General features: G+C 41.5%; 1 protein-coding gene across 2 annotated transcripts in view; it reads right to left on the bottom strand.

Moving 5' to 3' along the window:
- LOC109416133 (uncharacterized) overlaps positions 1–25054 on the bottom strand; it is a 397844-nt gene that overhangs the window by 206597 nt on the left and 166193 nt on the right. Inside the window, exon 3 of one of the 2 annotated variants that reach the window (XM_062844498.1) lies at positions 11745–11794. The exons of the other annotated variant lie outside the window; for it this stretch is intronic. The gene's annotated coding sequence lies outside the window, so the exon portion shown is untranslated. The remainder of the gene's footprint in view (positions 1–11744; positions 11795–25054) is intronic. 2 annotated transcript variants of the gene reach the window in all.

Genomic DNA, 25054 nt, shown 5'->3' with positions numbered 1-25054 from the left:
TTTCAAGAGGAATTCCTAGACGAATTCCTAGACGATTTTCATAAAGAATTCATAGAGAAATTCCTAGAGGAATTCCTGGAGGAATTCCTGGAGGATGTTTTGGAAGAGTTCCTACAGGAATTCCTGGAGGGATTCTTTGGGGAGTTCCTGAAGGAATTCCTAGGGGAATTCCTGGAGGAATTCCTAGAGGAATACATAGAGGAATTCCTGGAGAAAATCCTAGAGGAATTCCAAGAGGAATTCCTAGAGGAATTCCTAGACAAATTTCTAGACGAATTCCCAGAGAAATTCCTAGAGGAATTCCTAGAGGAATTCCTAGGGGGATTCCTAGAGAAATTCCAAGAGGAATTCCTAGACGAATTTCATGAAGAATTCCTAGAGAAATTCCTGGAGGAATTCCTGGAGGATGTTTTGGAGGAATTCCTACAGGAATTTCTGGAGGGATTCTTTGGGGAGTTCCTGAAGGAATTCCTAGAGGAATTACTGGAGGAATTCCTAGAGGAATTCATAGAGGAATTCCTGGAGAAACTCCTAGAGGAATTCCAAGGGGAATTCCTAGAGGAATTTCAAGAGGAATTCCTAGACGAATTTCTAGAAGAATTCCCAGAGAAATTCCTAGAGGGATTCATAGAGGAATTCCTGGAGAAACTCCTAGAGGAATTCCTAGAGGAATTCCTAGACGAATTCCTAGACGAATTCCCAGAGGAATTCCTAGAGGAATTCCTAGACGAATTTCTAGAAGAAATCCTAGAGAAATTCCTAGAAGAATTCCTGGAGGAATTCCTGGAGGATGTTTTGGAGGAATTCCTACAGGAATTCCTGGAGGGATTTTTTGGGGAGATCCTGAAGGAATTCCTAGAGGAATTCCTGGAGGAATTCCTAGAGGAATTCATAGAGGAATTCCTGGAGAAATTCCTAGAGGAATTCCAAGAGGAATTCCTAGAGAAATTTCAAGAGGAATTCCTAGAGGAATTCCTAGAGGAATTCCTAGAGGAATTCCTAGAGGAATTCCTAGAGGAATTCCTAGAGAAATTCCCAGAGGAATTCCTAGAGGAATTCCTAGAAGAATTCCTAGAGGAATTCCTAGAGGAATTCCTAGACGAATTCCTAGACGAATTTCATGAAGAATTCATAGTGAAATTCCTAGAGGAATTCCTGAAGGAATTCCTGGAGGAATTCCTGGAGGATGTTTTGGAAGAATTCCTACAGGAATTCCTGGAAGGATTCTTTGGGGAGTTCCTGAAGGAATTCCTAGAGTTATTCCTGGAGGAATTCCTAGAGGGATTTCTAGAGGAATTCCTAGAGGAACTCCTAGACGAATTTCATGAAGAATTGCTAGAGAAAATCCTAGAGGAATTCCTGGAGGAATTCCTGGAGGATGTTTTGGAGGAATTCCTACAGGAATTCCTGGAGGGATTCTTTGTGGAGTTCCTGAAGGAATTCCTAGAGGAATTCCTGGAGGAATTTCTAGAGGAATTCATAGAGGAATTCCTGGAGAAATTCCTAGAGGAATTCCAAGAGGAATTCCTAGAGGAATTTCAAGAGGAATTCCTAGACGAATTTCTAGAATAATTCCCAGAGAAATTCCTAGAGGAATTCCTAGAGGAATTCCTAGAGGAATTCCTAGAGGAATTCCTAGAGGAATTCCTAGAGGGATTTCTAGAGGAATTCCTAGAGGAACTCCTAGACGAATTTCATGAAGAATTGCTAGAGAAAATCCTAGAGGAATTCCTGGAGGAATTCCTGGAGGATGTTTTGGAGGAATTCCTACAGGAATTCCTGGAGGGATTCTTTGTGGAGTTCCTGAAGGAATTCCTAGAGGAATTGTAGAAATTCCTAGAGGAATTCCAAGAGGAATTCCTAGAGGAATTTCAAGAGGAATTCCTAGAGGAATTTCAAGAGGAAATCTCAGACGAATTTCTAGAAGAATTCCTATAGAAATTCCTAGAGGAATTCCTGGAGAAATTCCTGGAGGATGTTTTGGAGAAATTCCTACAGGAATTCCTGGAGGGATTCTTTGGGGAGTTCCTAAAGGAATTCCTAGAGGACTTCCTGGAGGAATTCCTAGAGGAATTCCTGGAGGAATTCCAAAAGTCAATCCTGGAGAAATTCTTAGAGCTATTACTAGAGGAATTCCTAGAGCAAATCCTAGACAAGAGGAATTCATGGAGGAATTCCTGAAGAATACCTAGAGGAATGCCTGGAACCTAGAGAAATTCCTGGAGGAATACTTAGAGGAATTCTTGGAGGAATTTCTACAGGAATACCTGGACGAATTCCTAGAGGAATTTCTAAATAAATCCCTAGAGGATTTCCTGGTGTAATCCCTGGCAGGCATACACTGGGCGCCCCTCCGCCTTTTGAGGAAATTGAGAAAAACCCCTCCCTTGGCGCCATTTCTGTGCACGGGCCTGGAGGAACCCCTAGAGGAATTCCTGGACGAAATCTCAAAGAAATTTCTTGAGGAATCCCCAAAAGAGTTAACGGAAGAATTTCCAAATGTATTCCCGGAGAAACTGCCAGAGAAGTTCCTGAAAAAATTCCCAGAGGAATTCTCAGAAAAATATCCGGGGGATTTCTCAGAGGAATTCCCAAAGAAGATCCTAGATGAATTTCCAGAGGAATTTCCTAGAGGAATTCCAGGAGGAATACCAAGAGGAATTCCAGGAGAAATACCTGGAGGAATTCTTGGAGGTAAACTTAGAGGAATTTCTGAAGAAATTCCTAGAGGAATTCCTACAACAATTCCTGGAGGGATTCCTAGAGCAATTAAAACAAGAATTCCTAGAGGAATTCTAAGAGGAGGAATTCCCGGAGGAATTGCCAGAGGAATTCATGGAGGAATTCCCAGAGAAATTCTTTGAGAATGCCCAGAGGAATTCCTGGAGGAATTCATAAAAGAATATCTGGAGGAGTTCTCAGTGAAAATACTGAAGGAATTCCGTAAGGAGCTCCCGGATGAATTTCCAGAGGAATTTCCGAGAAACTACCAGAGAATCTATGGAGGAATTTAAGTAAATATTCCCGAAGGAATTATTGGAGGGATTTCTGGAGAAATTTCTGGACAATTACTAGAGGGACTCCTGGAGAAATGTCTGGAAGAATTCCTAGAGTAATTCTCAGAGAAATACCCAGAGAAATTCCTAGAGGAATTAATTGCGGAATCCCTAGAGGGAATCTTGGAGAAACTTCTAGAGGAATTCCTGGAGGAATTTCTAGAGGAATTCCTAGAGGAATTCTTGGAGGAATACCTAGAGGAATTTCAGGAGAATACCTAGAGGAATTCCTGAAGGAATTTCTAGAAAAATTCCAAGTGAAATTCTCAGAGAAATTCCCAGAGCAATTCCTAGAGGAATTTATAGCGGAATTCCTAGAGGGAATCTTAGAAAATTTCTAGTGCGATTAAAAGAGGAATTCCTAGAGAAGATCCCAGAGAAACTCCTAGAGGAATTCCTAGAGGAATGCCTTGAGTAATCCCAGGAGAGATTCCTAGAAAAAGTCCTAGAGGAAGTCCCAGAGGAATTCCTAGAGTAATTCTGAGGAATTCTCAGAGAAATTTCTGAAGGGATTCTCAAAGGAATTCCTGGACTAAATCACAGAGGAATTCCTGGACGAAATTCCAAAGTAATTCCTTCAGAAATTCCCAAAACAGTTCCCGGAGGAAATGCCAGAGGAATTCATGAAAGAATCCCCAGAGAAATTCCTTGAGAAATTCTTAGAGGAATTCCTGGAGGAATTCTCAAAAGAATATCTGGAGGAATTCTCAGAAGTACTACTGAAGGTATTCCGAAAGAAGCTCCCGGATGAATTTCCAGAGGAATTTTCGAGAAACTACAAGAGTGGAGTAATTCAAGGAGATATTCCCGAAGGAATACTTGGAGAGATTTCTGGAGAAATTTCTGGACAATCACTAGAGGGATTTCTGGAGGAATTCCTAGAGGTATTTCTGGAGGAATTCCTAGAGGGATTCCTGGAAGAATTCCTGGAGGAATACCTAGAGGAATTCCTAGAGTAATTCTAAGAGAAATTCCCAGAGGAATTCCTAGAGGAATTTCTAGAGAAATTTCTAGAGAAATCTAGAAGAAATCCCTCGAGTTATTTCTAGAGGAATTCTTGGAGGAAATCTTAGAGAAATTCCAACTGGAATTCCCGGAAGAATTCCTGGAGGAATTCCTGGAGAAATTCCTAGAGGAATTTTTGGAGAAATTCCTAGAAGAATTCCTGTAGAAATTCCTAGAAGAATTCCTAAAAGAATTCCAAGAGGAATTCCTAAAAGAATTTCTAGAATTTTAGAGGAATTCCAAGAGAAATTTCTAGAGGAATCCCGAGAGGAATTTCTAGAGTAATCCCTGGAGGAATTCCTAGAGGAATTTCTAAGAGAATTCCTAGATGAATTCCTAAGAGAATTCCTAGATGAATTCCTTGGAGAATTCTTAGAGGAATTCCAAGGGGAATTCTATGGAATTCTCAGAAGAATTCCTGTACGAAATCCCAAAGTTATTCCTTGAGGTATTCCTGAACGAATCTCTGAAGGAATTTCCAGATTAATTTCCGGAGGAATTCCTGGGAAAATTTCCCGAGGAATTACTAAAGAAATTCCGAAAGGAGCTCCCGAATGAATTTCCAGAGGAATTTCCGAGAAATTAACAGAGGTCGAATTAACAGAGAGTCTGTGGCGGAGTTCAAGGAGGAATTCCCGAAGAAATCCCTGATGAAACCCCCAGAGGTATTCCTGAGGCAATTCCCAGAGAAGTGCCTTTAGGAATTCCTGGAGTAATTTCCAGAGAAATATTTTTATGGTCAAACTTTGCAATATTTTCTCAGTCAGGCAACCACCGCTCTGCTCTACCCCTATGGTCGCGGTATCTCCCCCTAGACAGATAATAAAATACGCCAACAAACCATTTCGCTGCTGCGTTTTTTTTTTTTCGTTCTTTTTTGTTGGTTCTACCCCGCACCAACCACCACACAACACCCCCGCGAGGGGCTATAGCTTTCCCCCCGAATGAAGAATGGTGCTTGATTGCTATCGGGCACACATTCGCTCACGAACGCGGCTCGCAGCCCCATAATAATGCCAAGCGAGCGATAGAACCGACCGAGCGCGTCCGGGGGCCGCACCACACAGGAGCAGGATCGTCGTAAATATTTCCTCGAGGAGAGATCCTCCGTGCCGTCTGTATGTGCTGCTGCTGCAGCTTCTGCTTCGTATATTCGTGCGTGCGTGCATGAGCTCAACCGTGCGTGAGTTTCAGTACCACCGTGTCTCCCCGACCAGTTGCGGTTCTTCGCGGAGCGACGACAAAACGGGGGACTCCCTTGGCCCGCGCGCTGTTCGCGCAAATATAAGAAAAACAACATCCCAAGCCTCCCTATCTCACTTCTGTAGGTAGGCATATGACCCACCAAAAGCGTGAGTTGAGCACATATCATCGTTTGCACAGTCCTCGGAGCCCCGGAGAGATAAACCACGTCGCATTGCGTTGGTAGCGCTGGGATGCTGTGTGTGACGATTGCTGCGATGCGATGATGAGCTGAAATGTCGTGGAATTTTTGATATTTTTTGCGGAGCAACAACGTGATCTCAGTAGACACCTGCCGGAATGTGATGGGGCATATCGTCTTTCAAGGTCGAAAGAGACTACTCGATATGTAGGAATATATCCAAGCAAGGACTGCTCTTGAGCTAGTGATTTCTTCCATTTCTTTACGACTTGGAAGAGACAAAGCTAGATGGGAGTGTGCCCATTCAATCGATTTCATGGTTACGATATTTTTTTGCTTTTTATGTATGATGCTGAGATCATAAACAACCTCGTGTTCTCTTACTAAAACGTTTCTATCCGTAACGGTTTACGGTAACGTTGACAACTAATACAGCACAATAACATTAAGCACCTTCTTCAAAGCGTCCACAGAATCATCTAGGTATCCACGCATCATGCTGATCTTATGCACTATCTTTTAAACAACTAGGAATCTAATGCATCATACTGAAATGCACCATCATTGAATTTCATGCACCATCACAGCTTTCCAAGCATCATGTCCGCGTTTATTATATCATCTAGGCATCTGATGCACCATTATGTGGTGAGCATGATATAAAATACTTTTTTTCTGTATTCTATGCACCATTTTTGCAATTCGTGCACCTAACTATCCAACATGTTGATAATCTTTGAATAACGGTGACAACTAATGCAGCACACTAGCTTCATGCGCCTTCTTCAAAGCTATCCATGCACCATTTTGGCATTCACTATATCATCTAGGTATCTTATGAACCATTATGATGTGGTTTATATTTGAATTTGATGCACCATTTTGGAATTTCGCATACAAAATAGCATTCCACGTACCTGGACCATGTTGATATATGTGCAACATTGAGTTTGCTGCACCATTGCACGAATTGCAAGTGCACCTTAATATGAAACATGAAGAGTATAACAGAATAATGGTGAAGCCAATGCACCATACAGACATTATGCAGCTTCTTTGCATTCCATGCACCACAATGATGTTCATGGAATCATCTAGGCACCATCTTTGAATCAAATATGTGCTTAATTACCAAATTAGGCTCTCTCTCTCTCTCTTCTTGGCGTAACGTCCTCACTGGGACAAAGCCTGCTTCTCAGCTTACTGTTCTATGAGCACTTCCACAGTTATTAACTGAGAGCTTCCTCTGCCAATGACCATTTTACATGTGTATATCGTGTGGCAGGCACGAAGATACTCTATGCCCAAGGAAGTCAAGGAAATTTCCTTTACGAAAAGATCCTGGACCGACCGCGGGAATCGAACCCGTCACACTCAGCATGGTCATGCTGAATACCCGTGCGTTTACCGCCTCGGCTATAGGGCCCTCTGCCAAATTAGGCACCATTGTTAAATTTCATGCACTACTAAAGCTTTTCAAGCGTAATCGTGGCGTTCATTATACCATCTAGGCATCTATTGCACCATTATTATGGTATGAACTTTCGTACATCAAAGTAGCATTTCATGTACCATGTCAACTCTAATGCATCATAAGGTACACCGGGGCAAGATGAAACAGCAGGTTAACATGATGTTATCCAATGATATTAAACAGCCTGAATGCCAAAACAAATAGTTTTTGATTCAAACAATCTTAATCTTAATGTACTATCTTGACGTTCCCTTGATCATTTGGGTGTATAATGTACCATGCTCACATCACACACATTTTAAAAATGTTATGCACCTTCTTGGTGTTCATTGTATTATCCAGGCATCCTATACGTCACAATTGAGTTTTAGATACCATTTTGTAATTCGCGCATCAAAAAAGCATTCCGTGGATCATTTTGAGAATCACTTTACCAACTGTGTGAAGAATTAGCATTAAGTTAAAATTCACAAATACAAAGGAATTAAAAAAAACTTTACCAGCTCTAGAAATTCCTGGAGGAATCCGTGGAGGCATAAATTAAGAAGTGCTTGACAGAATTCTTGAAAGAAGCCCTCAAAAACTGCTGGAGGAGTCTAGAGCAATTCCTGTAGTATTTCCAGGAGGAACTACTAGAAGAATTGCTGGAATTTTTTTAAGGAATGCCCTGGAGGAATTTCAGGAGGAATCTCTGGAGGCATTCCTGAAGGAATCCTTGAAGAATTTCCCGGAGGAATCCATAGAGGAATTCTTGGAGGAATCCGTTGAGAAATTCCTGAAGGAATCCGTAGAGGAATTCGTGAAAGAATTCATGAAGGAATTTCTGGAGAAATATTTCAAGAAATTCCTGGACAAATTTCTGGAAGAATTCCAGCAGGGGTTCATTGACGAAACCCTTAAGGTTTCCTGGAGTCAACTCTGGTGGCATTCCTGGAAGAATCGCTGGAGAAATTCCTGGAAGAATCCCTGGAAGATTTTTTGGAGGAATCCCTGGAGACAATTCTGAAGGAATCCTAGGAAGAATGCCTGGAAGTTTCCTTGCAGGAATTCCTGGAGGAGTTTCTGGAAGAATGTCTGGAGGAATTTCTGCAGGAATCCCTGAGGAAATCCCTGGAGGGACATTTGGAGGATTTTCTAGATGAATTCCCGGGGGGAGCTATGGAAAATCCCTGGAGGAACTTCTTAAGAAATCCGTGAAGGAATCTCAGGATGGATTCCTGGAGGGATAGCAGAAGGAATCCGCAGAGGAATCCATAAAATAATTCCCTGAGAAATTCCTGGTTGAATTGCTGGAGGAATTCCTAAAGGAGTTTTTGGAAAAAATCCTGCATGTATTCCTGAAAGAATTACTCGAGGATTTCATTGACGAACCCTTGTGGAAATTCCCGGAGAAATCAGCGGAGGGATTCCTGAAGGAATCCTTGAAAGAATCCGTGCAAAAATACCTGGAGGAATTTCTGGAGGATCTTCAGGAGAAATATTTGGAGGAATCCCTGGGAACATTCCTAAAGGAATCTTTGCAAATCCTGCAAAAAGCTTGGGAAAATTCCTGGAGAAATCCCTGCTGTAATCCTAGGAGAAATTCCTGAAAGAATCCCTGAAGGAATTCCAGGAGGAATCCTTGGAGAAATTTCAGGAGAAATCCCTGAAGCATTCCTAAAAAAAATTCTGGACGAATCCCTAGAAGAACGCTAGTCCAGAAATAATCCCTGGATGAATCTCTGGAGGATCCCCAGGATAAGACCATGAAGAAATTCCAGGAAGAATACAGGAGAAATTCCTAGAAGAATCCCTATTGAATTTCCTGGAGGTTTTTCTGGTGAAATTCCTGAAAAAAAAATATGCAGGATTTTGCAGAAATTTCTGGAAAAATATTTGCAGTGTCCTGGAGGAATGATTTAAGAAACTCCTCGAGGAATTTCTGAAAGATTTTTTGGAGAAATTCCTGGCGAAATTCAAAAAAAAAATCCTGAAAAAAATTCTGTAGAAATCCCTGGAGAAATTTCTCGATAAATTCCTGGTAGAGTTCCGGGAGAAATTTCTTAAGGATTTTCTTGAGAAATCCGAGTAAGAATTCCTTGACGAATCCCTGCACAAATTCCTGTAGGTATTCAAGAAGGAACCACTGAAGGAATTTTTGAAGGAATTAATGGAGGAATTCCTGGAGAATTTCCCGAAGGAAGTTGATGTGTTTTTTGGAAAAGTATTTTAGGCTTCCTGGAGAAATTCCTGGAGCATTTTCCGAAGGAATACCTGATGAATTCCTTGAGGAATCCCTGAAGAAATTCTTGGAGGAATTTCATAGATGGTTCATGGGAGATTCAGAGTCGTTTCAATGCGTGTCAGAAGGTTTCCGACGAACTTCAGGGGGCTTGAGAGCCTCGCAAGTGAATTTCATGGAGGTTTCATGAGTGTTCCAGAGGCGTTTCAAAGCGTTTCAATGCGTTTCAGGAGGTTTCACAGGGATTTTAGGCAAGGTTGCGACCATTCATTTGCAAAGATTTACATTCATTTGCTATTATCTCAGTTCAGAAGCGTGCTATAGAAAAACAATGTATGGATGAATTTAACCTTGTAGTTTTATCTGAAAGTTTGCCAAATAATATTGGGGTCGAACACGCATAGCAAAGTCGTGAGCGAGCTGTGAAGGCAACTTTCCACAGCGTGAATGTAATTTACATTCACCGCGTGGAGAGTTGCCTTCACAGCTCGCTCACAACTTTGGTATACGTTTGCGACCCCAATGATATTCGGCAAACTTTCAGATAAAATTACAAGGTTAAATTCATCCATACATTGTTTTTCGATAGCATGCTTCTGAACTGAGATAATAGCAAATGAATGGTCGCAACCTTGATTTTAGGAGGCTTCAGAGGATCTCAGGTAAATTTCACGGAGGTTTTATAGGGTTTCAGAAGCGTTTCAATGAGTTTCGGGGCGTTTCAGGAGGTTTTACTGGAGTTTTAGGGGACTCAAAGGTTTTAGATGAATTTTATGGAGGTTTTAAAGGGGTTTTACAGGCATTTTAAAGCGTTTCAAGGCGTTTCAGGAAGTTTAGGGGGTCTAAAGGGGGCTTCAGAGGTTTGCAGGTGAATATCACGGAGGCTTCATGGGGGTTTCAGAGGCGTTTCAAGGCGTTTAAAAGCGTTTCAAGGCGTTTCAGCAGGTTTCCAGGGACTCAAGGGGGCTTCAGAGGCTCTCAGGCGGTTTTGTAGGGGTTTTGGAGGCGTTTCAAAAGGTTTCAATACGTTTCAAGGGTTTTCAATGTTTTGCAGGGCGTCCCAGGAGGTTTCAAGAGGGTTTTAAGGGGCTTCAGAGGCTCGCAGGTGAATTTCTAGCAAGTTTCATAGGGGTTTCAGGGCGTTTCAGGAAATTTCAGAGTGCTCTCAGGGAGGTTAAGAGGCTCTCAGGTAAATTAAATGAAGATTTCATGGGGGTTCTAGAGACGTTTCAAAGCGATTCGAAATATCTCAATGGTCTTCAGAGCGGTTTCAAGGGAATATAGGAGCCCATTTAACTTTTCCTCTATTGCGTAGATATCTAAGAAACAGCCAAATACGTTAGTAGATGCGATGAGCAATACTCAAGGGAGTTCTTGGAGATCCTCGAACTGTCAATGATCTCACCACTTGATAGCACATAGCTACATGAGGCTGTATAAGCATAAATTTCATTCATAACTAGCTGTCCCGGCAAACTTTGTCTTGCCGTCTTGTGGTGGTTTGGCAACAGTTGAGCTCAAAATAGCATCGAACTCTAGATTGATTTCATTTCGGTCGTGTTGATTTCCTTCCCAGCTCATGGAAAATCAGTACTTTATCAATTTTCTTACTTCTCTAGTTGATTTTCGTAACTTTTTGTACATATAAACACAGCCACCACAAATACGAATCGAATCGTGCAGGAGTCATGCTGATCGGTTCAGCCGTTCGTGAGTTTTGTTGCCTCAAAGGGACTTAAAACTCATTTTTATATACAGAGAAGATCAAATAGATCTTTGATTACACTTGTAGATCAGATGGCCTTAAGGTGAAGATATGACGAATTTTCAAGAGCACAAATTTGAAGAACAAAATAACGGATTGCACTGAAAAGTTGATCGATTGTTCAATACCAGCGGCTGACCAATCGGTCAACTTTTCAGCGCGGTGCGACATTTGGTTCTTTAGATTTGTGCTTTTGAAAATTCAGGTTGTTCAGGCCGTTCTATAATCATCTTAACTCCAGGGAGTTCTCAGATACTCCTATACAATCATAGAACCCACCACTTGATAGAACATAGATGCCTGGGGCTGTGTGAGTATAAAACTCATTCTCAATGCTCTTAGATACAACTAGTAGCCCTCGTAGATTCGATGACCCATACCCAAGGGAGTTCTTGGAGAACCTTAAAGAATCATTGGTAGATCCGATGACCTATACCCAAGAAGGATCTTGGAGATCCTCAAACTGACAACGTACTCACCACTTGGCAACACAACAACATAAGGCTGTGTAAGCATAAATTTCATTCATAATGCTCCAATAGATCACTGAATACGCTTGTAGATCAGATGGCCCAAACTCCAGGGAGTTCTCGGATCCTCTTAAACATTTAACCCTTAAACACTCCTTAACTCTTAATTCGCTTTTTTTCCCTTAAACCAACTTTATCTGTAATCTTGCGGTTAGTGTAGAATCAGCATGTAAGTTAAAATACACATAAATAATAAAAAAAAAAATGTAATCTTGCGTACCCCAACTGCTCTGAACACAATCAAATTCCATTTAGGTAACGTTACCTATATGGAGGGACCTAAGTAGATTTTACCTAAATGGATCCTACCTAAATGGAGGTTTCAGTGTATTCCTTCTGATGAAAATGGGTCCCATTACCTGTAAATAAAGATAAAACTAAAATTAGCACTGATTTTCAGTGTACTAGATGTTGGGGGGGTGAAATTGTTTTCGGCATAATACACAAAATATACACAAAATACACCAAAATACATAAAAATTGAAAGCAGCTTCCATTGGCGCAGCTTCAATGATGTAATTACATTATTTATTACTAGCTGTCCCGGCAAACGTCGTACTGCCTGCCTAGTGCCTACTTTTTTTTTTCTTGACATGCAGTTCTGGTGAGAAATTTCCCCCAAAATGGAATTTCAAAATTTCCCTTTTTGTTGTTTTCCCGGTCGATTTTTGCAATTATTTTTCCTTACGAACACGTCGGAGCCCTGTACCAATGCAACAGTGAAAGAATCATGTCGATCTGGAGACCCGTTCCCGAGCCTATTCGTGACATACAAACACCATTCCATTTTTATTTATATAGATGTAAAAAACTATTGAATTGATACTAAAAGCTATCTTACATTTTGCTATTACTACTCGCACTACTTCCACCTCTTACCACAACAATTTACTTTCTGCTTCAGCACTGAACCGTGTTGCCAGTTTCACCAAACTCAAATCTTTCCCAACACTAGATATAAAACTTATATTTACATATGTTCGATGAAAGCATTACAAGTTTTAAGATGCATGTTACTTTTAAGCTAACTTGTCTCTCTGTGACCTTTGTGAAGATACAGAGGATCATATGCAGTAACCCGACTACAAAAATAAATCAAATTTATATCATATTGTGTTATAATGTTATTATATAGGAACACACTTAACAGGGTGAACCACTGATCAACTTTTGTCTTGATTAAACGTCGCGATCACCAAGGCAGGCAATCTTGGATTATTTCAAAAATAATAAAATAAAATAAAATCAGCTTATTGTTTTATTTTTTTAAGATTTTTCTCAAAGTTCTTTTGGGTCAATGGCAAGGTTTTTTTTTACATTTCCATCGAAATTTATTAACATTTATCCAAAGTTTCTTCAGAAACTTCTCTAAGTGGTTTTCTAGGATAGCTCTCTAAGTTTCCAACAGTTTCTCTAGGGTTATTGCGAGATTGTTGCAGAAGTTCGTCCAAAGAGCTCTTCCTGAGATGTTTTCAATATTTTTCTCGGAACAGATCGAGTGAAACTCTAGAAGAATGCTCATGGAATTCTCGGAATTTTTTAAAAGAAATTACAGTACAAACTTTGGAAGAAACTCCTTCGGAAAATTCGTGAAAAACTCCCCGAAATATCCATGGAGAAACTGCAGTTGAAATCCTAGGAATACGTCCTGTATAAACTCTAAGCAAAGTCCCGAGAAGATTTCCTGGGAAATCCCAAGAGGAACACCGGAAAGAATCGCGAAAAATTTTCAAGGAAATTCCGAGAGAAATTCTAGGAGACAATCCACGACAACATCCAAAAGATACTCTTGTGCCTGGAAGATATTCCATTTTTTTTTTTTTTTGAAAACGCAAGAAGAACTCCAAGAAAATCCCACGATTAGCAACACCGAGAGCAGTTCTGTAGGATTTTCCTTTAAAATTCCAGGAGAAATCGGTCGGAATGAATTCAGGAATCCTGAAAGATTCTCAAGGAAAATCCCGAAAAGAATGGTTCAAATCTTGAAAAAAAAAGTGCAGAAAGGAATCCGGAAGAATGTCCGGGAGAAATTTGGAAAGGAACACCAAGAAAAGTGGCGAAAATAAACAGAAGGGATCTTGTGAGAAATCCTGGAAGGCATTCCAAAAGATATTTCTGCAGAAGTTCCAGAAGAAAATCCATCGGAGTTGGAGTCAGAGTATAAGCAATTCGAAGCATTTTGTAAATTGAAGATTGATATTCTATTTTTTTTTTCATTCGTTGGCCACATTCATTGTCAGCTGAATGCCTCTCTTTTTTCATTCAATCCTCTAGTAGCATTCGCAATTCAATAGTGGCATTCGCATTACTCTCACAAAGTTAACATCGTCCAATGTACCAAATACCGAAGTAAAATTCCACAGAACAATTCCACAACCAGCGAGCGCAAGTTCGCAAAGGCGACCTCCTGCAAAAAGCCTGATAACGTGCTCGTAATCTTCACAAGCGGTAATAAATAATCTCCCCTCAATCAACTGACAGTCGCGCTTCGAAAGGCCATAAAAATTAACCTTTCGTAAACTTTCCGGAACATGTAAACGAGCTTTGGTGGTAACCACCATCGACCATCCTGTCAAAGGTAAACAATTAATTCCTTGGGCCTCGGTTTGGGTCCACTTAATCTCACCTTAACCGCAAAATGTCTAGTCATAGGCCAACAACCAACAAACGGACGCCACCGCAATCCACACCGTTCAGCGTGGATACGCCTCATATCGCCGACCACCGTCGAAAGATGCCATCGACCGGAAAACGGCCCCTCATTTCCCCGGTGCTGCTGGTGAAGTGATAGAGAAAAGGGGGGTTGTGGCATCCACTCGCCGCTGAGAAACAACTCAATTCCCCCGGGAGATTCCTCGGAATCGAGAGAAATACGTATACCACGGTGTGGCACTGCACGAAAAAGCACTCTCCGTCGTCGTCCCAAATGTCCTACCGTCCATCGTCGTCGGTACTCAAACATACCGTCTTTTTATCTGCGGCTTTTTCCTCGTAAACCGCAAAACTGTTCGCAAGGGATCCCGGCGGCAGCGGTAAATATGCCCCGGCTGTGGGCCTGTCAATGAAGAAATGATGATATGCCAAAAATGCCAGTTTTCCTTCACGGGGGAGACTACCGCACTTCTCCACCACAGACGGCATCGGTGGTGCCGTCTAACAAGGGATGCCGTCCAGGATGGTTTGGGTCTCCATCTAGGGGGAATGAAGACATGTTTGTGCCTCCGAACGTAACGAACGAGCCTGAATGAATGAGTGTGATTACAAGTCAGTCAGAAAGGTGACAATGAATGGACCGAAAAAACGGCAACAAACTAATCCAGCTTGCGGATGGTCGTTTATTTGAATTCAGAAACAGATCTTAGTGCTTATCTTTAGCGTCTTTCGGGCAAACAACTTTTGAATATTTGCTTCTCCAATTTCAATTTCTTTACAGATTTTGTTCTGATTATTCGCAGAGCAGAAGCGTGGAAAAATATCAATTGATTCTATTTCTTTTTTTCTCTATTAAATTCCCAACAGCTGGTTTAATTAGCCAAGTCATCAAACCTCACATGGCGACCGTGACAGCAAAAAAATAGATGCTCTTTGATATACACTGGAATCCAAGGCAGTGTGCAAGGGGGGGGGGATGGTTTAGAGCATAGCAGTGCGTTTTGAAAAGATTGCAGGAGACGCAGGGGCGTATCAAAGAGGTTCCCCAGGAAGTTTCAAGCAATACCAGGAGGTGTCACGGGCACTCCAAGGGGTCTCAAGGAGTTCCAGAGTCTCAAGATGTTCCAGAGATACTCAGGGGCATTACAGAGGACTGACGTTCATTTGGGGGAGGGGGTTAGCAAGTACCATGAATTCTCGGATGCGATTCAGGGAGTCTTAGGGTTGTCTCAGGGGGTTTCAGGGGTGTTTCAGGGATTCTCAGGGGGTTCCAGGGGGTCTTAGGAACGCTCTGAAAGGTATCAGGGGCATTTCAGAAGTACTGAGTCTCCTGGTACTCCTGGAAGCTCCATGAAGATGTAAAGAAGTCATTTTCATCCAAGTAATTCAGGTCTGATTCACTTCATAATCAAGTGATTTAGATCCGATCCACTTCATGTTCAAGTGATTCAAGGCTCATTCACTACATATTCAAGTGATTCAGGTCTGATACACTTCATATTCCAGAGGTTGAGGTCTAATTCACTTCATATTCAATTGGTTCAGGTCTGATTCACTTCAAATTGAAGTGATTCAGGTTCCACTCACTTCATATTCAAGTGATTCCGGTCTGACTCACTTAATATTCAAGTGCTTCAGGTCGGATTCACTTCATGTCGAAGTGATTCAGGTTTGTGTCATTTTACCCTTTCAGGACGGTTGGGTCATTTGCACCTCACTGACGCGTTCTTCAGCAGCGAGGTTGGTGAAAAAAGTCGTCCCGAAGGGTTAGGATTTAAAGTAGGATTTAGAAGTAGGATTTAAATTCAGGTCTGACTCACTTGATATTCAAGTGATTCAGTCTGATTCATTTCATGCTCTAATGATTCAGGTCAGATCCATTTTGATCGATTTATTATTATTATTATTATTTCTTAATCAATAATATTCAAGAAATTAAGCTCTGGCTCACTTCATGTTCAAGTGGTTCAGGCCTGATTCACTAAATATTCATGTAATTCAGCTCTGGTTCACTTCATGTGCAAATGATTCAGGGCTGATTCACTTGATATTCAAGTGATTCAGTCTGATTCATTTCATGTTCTAATGATTCAGGTCTGAGCCATTTTAGTCCAAGTGATTTAGTTCTGATTCACTTCATATTCAAGTCATTCAGGTCTGATTCGGTTGATATTCAAGTGATTCAGGCCTGATTCACAAAATAATCAGGCTGGATAATCAAGTGATTCAGGCCTGATTCACTTCATAAACTGCTTGTCAATGGCAATTTTTTATTTTCATGATGACTAGTGTCATCTAGCGGCAGAATTGCGAGCCAAACTGCATATCATTAAGATGTCCTTGACCTTCCGAACAACTTCGCCTAAGACTTGAACTTTCTATCTCATCAGGATCACGAGATAAAGCCAGGGATGGCATTCACCATTTGCAAAGAGTTACATTCACTTGCTACTATCTCAGTTCATAAGCATGCTATCAAAAACAATGTATGGATGACTTTTACCTTGTAGTTTTATCTGAAAGTTTGCCGAATATCATAAAGGTCGCACACGCATGCTTAACTCGTGAGCGAGCTGTGAAAGCAACTCTCCACGCCGTGAATGTTTATGATATTCGGCAAACTTTCAGATCAAACTACAAGGTAAAAGTCATCCATACATTGTTTTTGATAGCATGCTTATGAACTGAGATAGTAGCAAGTGAATGTAACTCTTTGCAAATGGTGAATGCCATCCCTGTAAAAGCTAGTTGAAAATACTCATTTTCCATGCTCACCAGCGTCACCTAGCGGCAGAATTATGAATTATACTGCTTGCCATTGTGATGCCAACGACCTTCCGAACAACTTTGTGGATACTGTATCTTTGCAAATTATCAGGATTCCGAGATAAAGCACAAATTTTTGGGCGGTGATGCAATATTCAACTGAGTGTTGCAATACTTTTTTAAGTGAGTCCGTACTTGACGGGTAGTGTATATATAGAAAAAAGCTCCCTTAAACGCCACTGAGGCCCTCAGAAATGCTCCTGAGACGACCTTCAGACCCCCTGAACCCCTCTGAGACCACATAGTGCCTCCTGGACCCCCCTGAATCACCCTTAAAGCTTATAGAAACGCCCCTGAGACCTTATACACTAAAACCCCAATTTACGCTCACTTCTTTTGCGCCAAACTCAATTTGCGCCCCCCGATTTACGCACTAATTCCCAAATAACGCTCCCCCCACTTACGCACTAATTCCCAAATAGCGCTCCCCCAATTTACGCTCCTTAGGCGTAAATTGGGGTTTTAGGTATTCGGGAACAAGTAACATGTGATACATATGATACATAGAGGGTTAGGGTAGAGGGTAGGGTAGATGGTTAGGGTAGAGGGTAATGTTAGATGGTAGGGTAGAAGATAGGGTAGAGGGTAGGGTAAAAGGCAAGGTAGAGAGTAGGGTAGAGGATTAGGGTAGAAGGTAGGATAGAGAGTTGGGTGGAGGATTAAGGCAGAGGGTTGGGTAGAGGGTAGGGTAGAAGGTAGGGTAAGTAGAAGGTAGGGTTGAGGGTAGATGATTAGCGTAGAAGGTAGGGTAGAGGGTTAGGGTAGAGGGTAGGGTAGATGATTAGGGTAGGGGGAGGGTAGAAGGTATGGTGAAAAGTTATGTTAGAGGGTAGGGTAGAAGTAGAAGGTAGGGCAAAAGGTAGGGTAGAGGGTAGGGTAGAGGGTTAGGATAGAAGATAGGACATAAGGTAGGGTAGAGGGTACGGTAGAGAGGGTAGAGTAAAAGAAAAGAGGGTAGGGTAAAAGGTATGTTAGAGGGTTAGGGTAGAAGGTAGGGTAGAAGTTAGGGTAGAGGGTAGACGAGAAGGTAGGGTAGAGGGTAGGGTTGATGATTAGCGTAGAGGGTAGGGTAGAGGCTTATTGTAGAGGATAGAGTAGAGAATAGGATAGAGGGTTTGAGTAGAGGGTAGGGTTGAGGGTTAGGGTAGAGGGTTAAAGTAGAGAATAGGGTAGAGGGTTAGGGTAGAGGGTAGGGTAGAGGGGAGGGTAGAGGATAGGATGGAGGGTTAGGGAAGGATGACATGAGATGAAAGATGAGAGATGAGAGATGAGAGATGAGAGATGAGAGATGAGAGATGAGAGATGAGAGATGAGAGATGAGAGATGAGAGATGAGAGATGAGAGATGAGAGATGAGAGATGAGAGATGAGAGATGAGAGATGAGAGATGAGAGATGAGAGATGAGAGATGAGAGATGAGAGATGAGAGATTAGAGATGAGAGATGAGAGATGAGAGATGAGAGATGAGAGATGAGAGATGAGAGATGAGAGATGAGAGATGAGAGATGAGAGATGAGAGATGAGAGATGAGAGATGAGAGATGAGAGATGAGAGATGAGAGATGAGACATGAGAGATGAGAGATGAGAGATGAGACATGAGAGTTGAGAGATGAGAGATGAGAGATGAGAGATGAGATGAGATGAGAGATGAGATGAGGGATGAGATGAGAGATGAGAGATGAGAGATGAGAGATGAGAGATAAGAGATGAGAGATGAGAGATGAGAGATGAGAGATGAGAGATGAGAGATGAGAGATGAGAGGTGCGATGAGAGATGAGATGCAGTGGTTCTCAAACTGGGGTCACGGGCCATGCTGTTTTCGCAAGAACCTTAAGGCCGAGGAGAAAGAGTGATTATGCATCTTAAGGGGTATTTATTACAATGCTCTGGTGTTGTAAACATCAGGGGTTTTCAAACTGGAGTTACGGGCCATGCGAATTGCTCAAGAATCTTAAAGGCGATGAAAAAGTGAAATCGGCTTTTCAAATTATGCATCTCAAGCAGCATTATACATTGGGTTCCGGGTCATTTTGCCGAATGCCGTTTGGTCAAACTCCATTTGGCCGAAAAGGTCGTTTGGCCGAATGCCGTTTGGCAGAAAAATGCATGATGAAATAAAGTGATCATGGCATTGTTTCCCGTTTCAGTATATCTCTAAAGAACAGCCCATAATTCAAAGAACGAAAAAGCTTTGATAAAATATCGGTAGTTTCAACGCCAACTAATCAATGAAAATCAATACTAGAAAGAATAGGCAGTTAGAATGTCAAAAACTTCCTCTGAATTATTTTGATCATGATTCGGCCAAACGGCATTCGGAAAAACGACCCTATCGGCCAGATGGCATTTGGCCAAACGACATTTGGCCAAACGAACTTAAACTTAAACTTTGCTCTTCTTTCTAGCACTTTCGGTTCATGAGATATTCATGTGGCCCGTGACCATAGATTGGAAAATACTGAATTTTCAACATATCTATATTAGGGATCTTGATCCTTAAGATGATCAATCCGTAAAACATTTGCTCTTCTACCTAGCACTTTCGGTTCTTGAGATATTCACGTGGCCCGTGACCATAGATTGGAAACCTCTGATTTTTCAACATATCCATATTAGAGATACTGATTCTTGAGATAACCAATCCGTAACACATTTACTCTTCTTCTTAGCACTTTCAGTTCTTGAGATATTCACGTGGCCCGTGACCATAGATTGGAAACCACTGATTTCAAGATATCTTTATCAGAGATACTGATCCTTGAGATGATCAATCCGAAAAACATTTGCTCTTCCTAGCACTTCCGGTTCTTGAGATATTCACGTGGCCCGTGCCCATAGGTTGGAAACCGCTGATTTTTCAATATATCTATATAAGAGATACTGATCCTTGAGATGATCAATCCGAAAAACATTTGCTCTTCTTCCTAGCACTTCTGGTTCTTGAGATATTCACGTGGCCCGTGACCATAGATTGGAAACCACTAATTTTTCAATTTATCTATATCAGAGATACTGATCCTTGAGATGATCAATCCGTAAAACGTTTGCTCTTCTTCCTAGCACTTCCGGTTCTTGAGATATTCACGTGGCCCGTGACCATAGGTTGGAAACCACTGATTTTTCAATACATCTATATCAGAGATACTGATCCTTGAGATGATCAATCCGAAAAACATTTGCTCTTCTTCCTAGCACTTCCGGTTCTTGAGATATTCACGTGGCCCGTGACCATAGATTGGAAACCACTGATTTTTCAATATATCTATATCAGAGATACTGATCCTTGAGATAATCAATCCGAAAAACATTTGCTCTTCTTCCTAGCACTTCCGTTTCTTGAGATATTCACGTGGCCCGTGACCATAGATTGGAAACCACTGATTTTTCAACATATCTATATCAGAGATACTGATCCTTGAGATGATCAATCCGTAAAACGTTTGCTATTCTTCCTAGCACTTCCGTTTCTTGAGATATTCACGTGGCCCGTGACCATAGATTGGAAACCACTGATTTTTCAACATATCTATATCAGAGATACTGATCCTTGAGATGATCAATCCGTAAAACGTTTGCTCTTCTTCCTAGCACTTCCGTTTCTTGAGATATTCACGTGGCCCGTGACCATAGATTGGAAACCACTGATTTTTCAACATATCTATATCAGAGATACTGATCCTTGAGATGATCAATCCGTAAAACGTTTGCTCTTCTTCCTAGCACTTCCGGTTCTTGAGATATTCACGTGGCCCGTGACCATAGATTGGAAACCACTGATTTTTCAATATATCTATATCAGAGATACTGATCCTTGAGATAATCAATCCGAAAAACATTTGCTCTTCTTCCTAGCACTTCCGTTTCTTGAGATATTCACGTGGCCCGTGACCATAGATTGGAAACCACTGATTTTTCAATATATCTATATCAGAGATACTGATCCTTGAGATGATCAATCCGAAAAACATTTGCTCTTCTTCCTAGCACTTCCGTTTCTTGAGATATTCACGTGGCCCGTGACCATAGGTTGGAAACCACTGATTTTTCAATACATCTATATCAGAGATCCTTGAGATGATTAATCCGAAAAACATTTGCTCTTCTTCCTAGCACTTTCGGTTCTTGAGATATTCACGTGGCCCGTGACCATAGGTTGGAAACCACTGATTGTTGCAATACAGGTACATTGTGATAAGTACATACTCCCTGAAGTGCAGAATGCAAAAAACCTTTTCACTTTAGCCTCACACCTTTGATTCTTGAGAAATTCGCTTGGCCCGTGACCGTAGGTTGAGAACCACTGAAATTAGCAAAACTGCTAAATTATTAATTGTAATTGAATAACTTATAACCTTTTCATAGGTTAGGAACTTTGTGATTTCGATCTTCACAAACTAATTATAAAACTGAAAAAAACACTCCCCCGATTTACGCATTAATTCCCAAATAGCGCTCCCCCGATTTACGCACTAATTCCCAAATAGCGCTCCCCCCAAGTTACGCTCCCCCCGTTTTGAGCGTAAATTGGGGTTTTAGTGTACCTCCTAAAACTCCAAGGAATGCCTTTGGGCTTCCTAAAACACCGCTGAGACGACCCCGAGATCCCTTTGATCGCCCCTCATGGTACCCCCTTGAAACGCCCCTGAAATATCTTGGTACCACCTGAAACTCTTGGACCCCCCTTGAAACGCCCCTGAGAGCTCTTCGTACCCCCTGAAACACTCTGATACGCCACTAATATTCCCTGAAACGTCCCTAAGTGGACCCTGAGATCACTTGGTGAGATGCCAGATATACAGATTTTTCTGTATTATACAGATTTTCATTCTATACTGATTATACTGAGATTTCGTTTTATACTGACAACATACAGAGTACAGGAAAATACAGATTTTAAAATGTGATACAAATTTCTCCCAGAATGCATATAATTTAAAGTTATTTTCAATAAACTTTATGAAAACTTTATAAATTGCTACTTAAACTTGGAAGAATTTATAAAAATTTGTACATTTTCACCCATGTTATTGGAAACTTAATACCAGTAAAAATTTAAACAAACCGTCAAAAAGCAGAACATTTTTGTCAGTTTCTATTGAAATCTAGAGTCGCGCGTCTGCTATACCCTCAAATACGAGGATACAGAAAAATCTTTATTGATAGAGATTTTTGATAAAATAATATGGCATCTCTGCTTGGTACCCCCATGAAACCCGTTTCAGATTCTTGAAACGCCTCTGAGACCTTTTGAAATAACCCTGGAATCCCATGGAACCCTTTGAAGGGTTGCTGAGGCCCCCTTGAGACTCCCTTAAACGGCTCAAGGAACCTCCTCGTAACCCCATGAATACCCTGGGCCCCCTTGAATCGCCGCTGAGATCTCGTGGCACCAACTGAAATGCCCCTTCAGGCCTCTGAAGTCCTCTAGAACCCCCTGAGACCCTTTGATGTATTCCTAAGACCCACTAGAATCCCCCTGAGATCCCTTGAAACTCTGAAGTGCTCCTGGGACCCCCTGGAGTCCCCTGGAATCCTCTAAAACACCTAATACGACCCTGAGACCGGTCTTATGAAAACAGGTCCAAGATCAAAAGGTCGAAGGTAATAGTTCGAAAGGACAAAAGGTCGAAGGTTCAAAAGGTCGAAGGGTGACTAAGACAAAAGGTCGAAAATACAAGTGGTCGAAAAATCTAAATAAAAAGAATGACTAGTACAACATGTTTAAAGGAAGAAGGTTGAAAGGTTAAAAGCTCGAAGGCTGTATTTAGTAATACAAGTGAAAGGAGTTGAAGTTTTGTGACATGTGACCATTTAAATTTCACCTCAGATCTCATCGTACCCCTGAAACCCCCTGGGACACCCTTTAAACGCCCCTGAGATATCATGGCACCCTCTGAAACGCCCATGAGACCCTTTGGGATGCCCATGGAACCTCCCAAGACCCCTTAAAGCGTCCCTGAGGCCACCTGGAACCTCCCCTGGGACCTCCTGAAACACCCCTGGATCTCCATCCTTGAAGGGCTTTTGTAAACCCTCTGAAACGCCCCTGAGACCTTCACTGCCGTGAATCGCAAGTCAGTCCCATCTGCATTTTGGTCAAAAATGAGTTAATGGCCATTTTTGAGCTTTCTTAGGATGATCTTTCAGTTGCGTGAATAAAAATATATAGTTTGTTCAGTAAAATTGAAAAACAACACCAAGTCAAATTGTCCCATGATGAAATGTAATCGCAAGTCAGTCCCATTTTGAAGTAATGTACCCTCCAGTACAAAACCTAACACTGTTTTAGCCAGTTTTATATTTTTCACTGTTATGTTTTCACGTTTGAAGCAATGAGTGGAAGTTTCATGATGATCGCAGAAGTTTTCAATTCATGGCGATTTTTTAAAGTTGCACTTAGAAATCGAATTTGAAAACTTCAGAGTCCATTTTCTCAATGCCTACTTTTTGCAGATGGGACTGACTTGCGATTCAAGGCAGTTCAGGTACCCCTCTGAAACTCGCAGCGACCGCCTGAATCACCTTTGAGATCTCCTGGTATACCCCTTAAACCCCTTGGGACCACCTGAAACGCCCTGTGACCTCCCTTCACTCTTTCAAAGGAATTCCCAGAGGAATCCCCGGAGGAATCTCTGAAAATATCCTCGGAATCTGTCCCAGGAGTTCCTGCTGAACTTCAGATTCTAAATTACTGTGTTACCGGCAACACTGTTAACCGCGAAACCACCGTCCGCTCCCTCGCAACTGAGTGGCTGTCGCTGAGTAGACTGACAGATCGGACAGCAGCAGACAGAAAGGAGAAGAATTGATTCATTCAAAATATGTTGTATACAGTGCACAGTCAGCACATTTAGTAGTCATTATAAGTGAACCATTTTAGTGGATTATTTCGATTATATGCATGAAGAATTACACCCATTATCGACAGTAGTCAGCATCGCACAGACAGTGTAATTACCAGTCAGTTGAGGTACGTTTTCTATTAAATTAAGAATTATTTTGCACTATTCAGTCCGTGTGAAACAGTACATAACCTAAAATCAATTATGTAATTTGTACAGATTGTATAATCCTCATTTTCCTCGGTAACCGACCCATCTAAAAGCGACAGAAGAATACTGAATTTGTAAGTCTGTTTTGTATACTGTTTACTGATTTCTGACTAAAACTAATCTAATAAATTACAGCTTGTAGCTGCTAAGTCTGCAACTAACAAGACGGTGTTTGTTCTGACGATCGGGAACATACTGACTTAACATTTTTACCATATAACCTTGGACCACACTCCTAGGCATAGAGTAGTATCGGAGCAGGTTGAATTCCTCCCGTTTAAAGTTGAACAAATAACGGAGCCAGGTTCATCCGACAACCAGAAAGCCAACATACAAATCCTCACGATAATTAAATTATTTCCAACCTAATTCATCGTTCAAATAACAAGCGTCACACATTTTTCGTTTATAATCTTGTTTTAAGTCCATCTGAGCACCTTCGAAACGGGCGCCAACGAAAGATGACGATGACCCTTTTTTATCCCGAAATCTGGAGGTGTGAGCGTGGGATGCGAATCAACTTGGGAGGGAGCAGGTCATCAAAAGACCGTTCTCTGATTAGACACCCTCGTCGGAAGGGTGTACACAACAAGTTATCGTTATTACTTTACTACGCTTTAAGAGCGTTTTTTTTTTGCTTCGTTGCTAGGTCCTCTCATCAAAGCTTGAGGACCAAGCTCAGTCGACCGGCTTTGATGACGGAGGAGTCGAGTCGTCGTCATGACAACAGATGATTCCGGTGTGCGGTGGACCCATTTTTTTATACTTTTTGCGATCATTCTGATGCTGCTCTCTAGCACGTCGCAAACTGATTGGCTTTTTGCTACTACATACTACGGAATGTGAAACAAGAGCGAGTCGCTTTGATTCGAGGCGCTTATGTAGAAGCAATGGATGTTTCGGATGTTTCGTAAGTTCTCCTTTTCTTGGGTACTTTACTACTAGTCTTTAATGAATGAACATTTATTGAGGTGGTTTTAAAAGTCGAATTTTCTGCAAATCGTTCATTCTGCTTTTTCCTGTGAGGATGAAACTAGAATCTTTTCCAGGGGTTCGGTGAAATCTATTCAAGAGATTCGGTAGAATT

This window comes from Aedes albopictus, chromosome 1, assembly GCF_035046485.1.
Source record: "Aedes albopictus strain Foshan chromosome 1, AalbF5, whole genome shotgun sequence".
NCBI classification, from domain to species: domain Eukaryota; kingdom Metazoa; phylum Arthropoda; class Insecta; order Diptera; family Culicidae; genus Aedes; species Aedes albopictus.
This window is presented reverse-complemented; position numbering and strand designations above follow the sequence as displayed.